This window comes from Haplochromis burtoni, unplaced genomic scaffold (assembly GCF_018398535.1).
Source record: "Haplochromis burtoni strain Fernald_Lab_line unplaced genomic scaffold, NCSU_Asbu1 Contig_743, whole genome shotgun sequence".
NCBI lineage: Eukaryota > Metazoa > Chordata > Actinopteri > Cichliformes > Cichlidae > Haplochromis > Haplochromis burtoni.
The window spans coordinates 52,372-58,605 of record NW_024583104.1 but is presented as its reverse complement, the minus strand read 5'-3'; the positions used below and the strand labels follow the sequence as shown (position 1 = coordinate 58,605).

At 39.6% G+C, this 6,234-nt stretch overlaps 1 long non-coding RNA gene across 1 annotated transcript in view; it reads left to right on the top strand.

Annotated features, from left to right (window-relative positions):
* The window catches only part of LOC121812706, a 51,768-nt gene extending 46,416 nt beyond the window's left edge, over positions 1–5,352 (top strand). The window contains exons 2-3 of the long non-coding RNA XR_006053257.1: positions 4,130–4,209; positions 4,586–5,352. This is a non-coding gene — a long non-coding RNA (uncharacterized LOC121812706). The remainder of the gene's footprint in view (positions 1–4,129; positions 4,210–4,585) is intronic.
* The last annotated feature ends 882 nt before the right edge of the window (positions 5,353–6,234 follow it).

Sequence of the window (6,234 nt, the reverse complement as noted above, 5' to 3'; positions counted from 1 at the left end):
TACGTGACCGCTAGCAACACAGCTATGTTAGCATAATATAAACAGCTAACTTTTTTCCACTTGATAAAAGTTAAGTGAGGATTCTCGGTGGTCAGGAACAAATGTAATCTTATGGCAGAATGCTGTAAACCAGCGGTCCCCAACCTTTTTTGCGCCACGGACCGGTTTATGCCCGACAATATTTTCACGGACCGGCCTTTAAGGTGTCGCGGATAAATACAACAAAATAAAACTAGTACCGGTACCGAAAAAAAGAAAGATTTATTCATAACACACATGAAAAGACCCAGGAAAACCGAGTAAACGATAAAAACGATAACAAAATAACGCTGAAAACCGATAAAAACCCTGAAAACTATACATTTCACACCTGAGCCTCAACTCTTCGCGCGTACCAAACGACCACGGACGGTCCGAGGCTGGGGACCTGAGATTAGCACATCATTATATACCAGCTAGCCAAACTTCAGTAACCCTACAAACGTCACTGCTGTTTAGTTTTCTGTCTTCATTTATGTTGGAAGTGAGAGCAGAGGTGTACGTTTGAATTTGTTTCCAAAACTTCCTGCTAATTTCTAACTCCGTTAAATGTCATGAATTCTGTTTCGTTTTCATGGATGCCTGGATGATAAACTCAATTGTTACACCTGGTAGAGCAGAACGCTGATCATTTTATTACAAATGAAAGACTTTAGATCGTTTTTCAACTCTCAGTGATGCCACAGTGATCGTTTGATTTTTGGACCTGCAGCGGAATTTGAGCCCAAACACGGCTAGTGATGTCAGACTTAAAGACCGGATAAAGAGTGATATGAACATATGTAGAGCTTACCGGAATGAAAATTTCTGGAGCACACCAACAGATATTTGGAGATGGAAGAGAACTAGATATCAGCTCGTCTCACAGACTAGACGCCTTCTTTTGGTAACATCCGATACATGAGCGGCCTCATATTGCTTCCAGGTGCGGAAAGAATGAAAAGATAAACCTTTTTCAAGCTTATTCCCTTGCCGGTTTTGTGCGGTCTAACATTACAACCGACCGCACAGCAAGTACGAACCATAGCTGGTGTTATCCATGTGCTTTGGCTCCTCTTTCACTAGCGCTTTGTTTGGCCCAGAAACATGGCACCTCAACCAAAAATCCTGCCCATGCCCTCTTTCGTGACATACACAGGGGAATAATGTTTACAAGTGTCACAAGCAAAAGTAAGTGTACTGGAGAAAGTAAGAAAGTAGCGCCACTGGAGATTCAGTTCAGTGATTAAACTTGGAGATAATATTTGGAAGAACTGAACATGATTTATTGACATAGAAAAATTAATACTCAGGAAAGTGATGGTGAAGCAAAGAATAAATTAGCACCAAAAACCCAGGAAAGCAGGCAGATGAATGCATAGGTGTCCTTATTGAACCTATGCATAAACCTAATTTATACAGTGCCAAATCAGAACAGCAGTCACTGCAAGACCCTAAAATATTGTGAAGTTTGCGGACGACACTACAGTGGTGGGTCTTATCACCAACGGTGATGAGACGGCTTACAGGGAGGAGGTCAGCGCCCTGACCCACTGGTGTCAAGACAACCATCTCACCCTCAACGTCGCAAAGACAAAGGAGTTGATAGTGGACTTCCGGAGGTGCAGAGAAGTACACACCCCCATCACCATCAACGGCGCTGCTGTGGAGAGAGTGAGCAGCTTGTATGGTGTAAATCGGAAGTCTTCATGGTAAATGGCCTGTATTTATATGCACTTTACTAGTCCCTAAGGACCCCAAAGCGCTTTACATATCCAGTCATCCACCCATTCACACACATTCACACACTGGTGATGGCAAGCTACATTGTAGCCACAGCCACCCTGGGGCGCACTGACAGAGATGAGGCTGCTGGAAACTGGCGCCACCAGGCCCTCTGACCACCACCAGTAGGCAACGGGTAAAGAGTACTGACATTGGCAAGACCCCCGCATCCTCAGGACCTTCTATCACTGTGCCATTGAGAGCATCCTCACTGATGCACACAATCACCTGGTATGGCAACAGCACCGCCTACAACGCAAAGCTCTCCAGCGAGTAGTGCGGTGCTCTGAACGGATAATTGGAGGTGAGCTTCCCTCCCTCCAAGACATCTACAGGAAGCGCTGCCTGAGGAAAGCGGGGAGGATCATCAAGGACTCCAGTCACCCCAGCCATAAACTGTTCAGACTCTTCCATCAGGAAGGAGGTTCTGCAGCATCCGGTCCCGATACCAGCAGACTGAGAGACAGCTTCTTCCACCAGGCCATCAGACTGCTGAACACGTCATAGACACCTCAGCCTTCACTACTGGAACTTTAACATTATGCACTCCATACTGTACAGTAATGCCACTGTTTTGCACATGTCTCAACTCTGTATATTTTTATATATTTTATTTATTGTTTACTCTATTTAATTTGTAAAATATGTGTATACACACACACACACACACACGTAGAAAAAATTTAGTATACACATCCAGAAATGCATATACTATTATATATTGTACATATATTTATTAGTTTCAGATGTTAGCCATTCTTGTATTTTGCTTGTTTACATTATTGTATTTTGCACAACTCTGTTGCTTGTGAAGCTCGCACACAAGAATTTCACTCACATGTGACTGTACCAATGTACCTGCACATGTGATGTGACAATAAAAGTGATTTGATTTGATTTGATTTGAAAATAACTACCAAGAACATTAATCCTAAATCCTGCAAAGGAGAAAGAGAAAAGATACACTGTGGAAGAGAGACACAGATTAATAATAGCTAATGATTAAATTCAAATTAACAGTTGGTAAATAACGAAGAAATGCTCAGTCCATCCTGGTAACCCCACAGCAGCCTAGGCCTACTGCAGCATAACTAAGGGAGGATTCCGGGTCACCCAATTCAGTGTCTGTCTCCCGAATCCAAAGTAGGAGTTGGCTGAGGAATAATTCTTTGGAGGATAAACCTGTGGTTAGCAGGAGCCTAGTAAACATAGCACAGAGAGAAGCTTTTTCTGAAGCATCTGAAAAACTGTTTTAGGAGGTACTTGAGGTTCTTTTGTTTTTCATAGAGAGGGTGCACTAGGAACCAAGAGAGATACTAATACTCCAATAAGCTAAATATACAAAATTAAGACACCAAGCTGATATTGTTTTTAGTTTAGCACATCTCTACTGAAGGTGCTGGGTAAGACAAAGAATGCTCTTATACCCAGTGTTATCAGGAGGGTGGATAGTCGTTCAATCTATGAACACTATTAAAAAGAATGAAACAAGAGTACTACTTTTTGACTTTAATATGTCACTATAAGCTCTTAAGGAGCTAGCATAACGTAAGAGGCTGAACCCTTAAGTCACTTGCAAAATCACTTGTGGTGGTAGTGCAATCTAATACATTTTCGTTTATTATTATTTTACTTCTTATTCAAATAAGAACGCGGTCATACATTTTTTAAGCAAGGGATTATGTAGTGTACGCTACAATATTTATCAAAACGTTGACTAAGATACAAGATAGCAGGATTATTTGTTCTTATGATAACCTTTATTAACGTCCCAACACGTCGGGAGATAATCTTGTTGTTGTCAACATGCAAGGAAGAGTGGACAGTGCAAACAGTTATGAAGGCAAAATAATTAGAATACAAATACTTAAGAATAAATACAGTAACAACAACTGTACGGCCCATCAATAATAAAATAAAAATACCTATATACACGTAGAAAATAAAATAAAATAAATATACAATAAGATAAAAATAGAATACAAATACAAATACTATATACAACTGAGTAAAAATACAACGATGACAGAAAGGATTATTGCACTTAGTATTATTGCATATGTATGGATGTGTGTGCTTGATCAGTTAAAGTCTTTATTATGGAGTCTGACAGCAGTGGGGAGGAAAGACCTGCAGAAATCTCTCCGTCCCACACCGTGGGTGCCGCAGTCTCCCACTGAAGGAGCTGCTCAGTGCTGTCACAGTCTGCTGCATGGGGTGGGAGATGTTGTCCATCAGGGATGACAGCTTAGCCGCCGTTCTCCTGTCACTCACTAATTGTGCAGCAGCTGCTTATCTTTATAGTTATTATGTTTCTCTTCTGAAGGTGGCAGAAGAACTCATGACAATAGCATACGAGAATGGAATCAACTTGTTTGACACAGCTGAAGTCTATAACTCTGGAAAGTAAGTATTACTATATTTCAATTTGTTTGAATAAAAAGTGACTGGATAAATGTTTTGTTTATGCAAAGTTACATACATGCATCCAAGTAGTTGTATTGCATTGGATGCTGCCTAGTTATTTTAGAGATATGAGACAGAACAACTAACTTTGCAAGACAGTAACTGTAGGTTTGAACTACTGATCCATCAGTTCATTCATTTCCTTAAGGGTTAGGGTTAATTCAAGGTCACAGGGGAACTGGAGCCTAGCTGGATGTCATAGGGCAAAAGAATAACTTTTTGGTGTATAACATTTATTAATTTATTTGAGTTTTTTTTTAATAGCCACATTTTAAAAAATCTCTCTCTCTCTCTCTTTCATTAATTCTTTTCCAAGAGCTGAAGCTGTCTTGGGAAGTATCCTAAAAAAGAAAGGATGGAGGTAGAGTTCTTCTGGGCCTTGTTTGTGATTGCTTGCAATTTGTGATATTAAAAGTAGATTTACATTATTTTTTTGAAATATGTACCCAACTTTTGAGATTTTTTTTGTCTTCAGATGATTGGATAGCACTCTATTACAGCTCAGTAATAATATGGTAGTAGTGGAATACCAAGGGGGCAATAATAAGGTAATAATTTGGAAATTTCCAAGTTACTACTACTACTCAGTTACCAGAAAAAGGAGTTGGTAATAGGGAGCTGGTAATAATCTCATTATTCAATAGTAAGTTAATTTTGGCTGATGTTTTAGCATAATATCATAGTTTTACCATTTGATAATTCTTTATATAATCCTAACTTGGGTTTCCAGCATTCAACTTTTCTTAAAAATAATAATAGATTAAATATAGTGTTCAATGTTCTGGCTTATTAAAAGGAAACATGTATGGAAATTTCTGTGTAATAGGCATGAATCAGGGCAGCAAAATACAAAGTTGCCTGTTTCCATTTATTATCTTGTCAGTCACTGATTAAACGGGTGAACAGGAAACACTTGTGCAAAATGCAGAACCACCTGTTTCAAAAACTTTTTTTTTAATTTAAAATAAAATGCAATAAAAAAAAAAAAGTAAAATCCAAAAGCTAGTGGTAAAAATATCAATGCACCCATCCATCTTCATCCGCTTTATCCGAGGCTGGGTCGCGGTGGCAGCAGCCTAAGCAGAGAGGCCCAGACCTCCCTCTCCCCAGCCACCTCCTCCAGCTTATCCAGGGGAACACCCAGGCGTTCCCAGGCCAGCCGAGAGATATAATCTTTCCAGCGTGTCCTGGGACCTCCTCCAGCTTATCCAGGGGAACAGCAAGGCGTTCCCAGGCCGAGAGATATAATCTCTCCAGCGTGTCCTGGGTCTGCCCCGGGGCCTCCTCCCAATGCACGTTATGTGATTATTGATTACAATATACATTTTATTTTACAATGTTCATTTATTATAAATAGTATTTCAAAAACCTTCAAGAATAATACATATGAATACATATGTAGATATATCTCAGAAGTAAACTGAATAAAAATTCTTGCAAGGGAGCAAAAGCCCCAAATACAAGGTTTCATGCAAGTGCTCAAAGGGGGAAGGTACCAGTGAGCTTTTTATTACATTTTATCACTTCCACCCTCCTTTGCCTTAAAACTGTCACACAATACCATTTTTCCTTCTATGGGCTTCTCACAAGAACAGTTATGAGTGTGTGTACTTTAACGAGCATATATTACCTTTTTTTTGCAACCTGGGCATTCTTCCAGGCACTAAGTGTACTGAGTGTGTCCTTGAAGGCACTCAGTACACTTGTGCCAAATAAAGGTTATTTCCTATTTCAATACTTTCTTTTTCTTTTTCACAGAGTTAAAAAAGAGACAATCAATCAAAAGACACTACAGGCAACACTGCGCGTTATGATTCGGACTTGTTAACAGTTCCCTGTTCATATTTTCTTTCTAATACAGTTCAGTGTTGTGTGAGTAACAGCTCACACAAATTTTGTCAAATCGCATGCCAAAACATTTGGGGGTTATATTTGACAGCAATTTCACTTTTGAAAAACAAATTA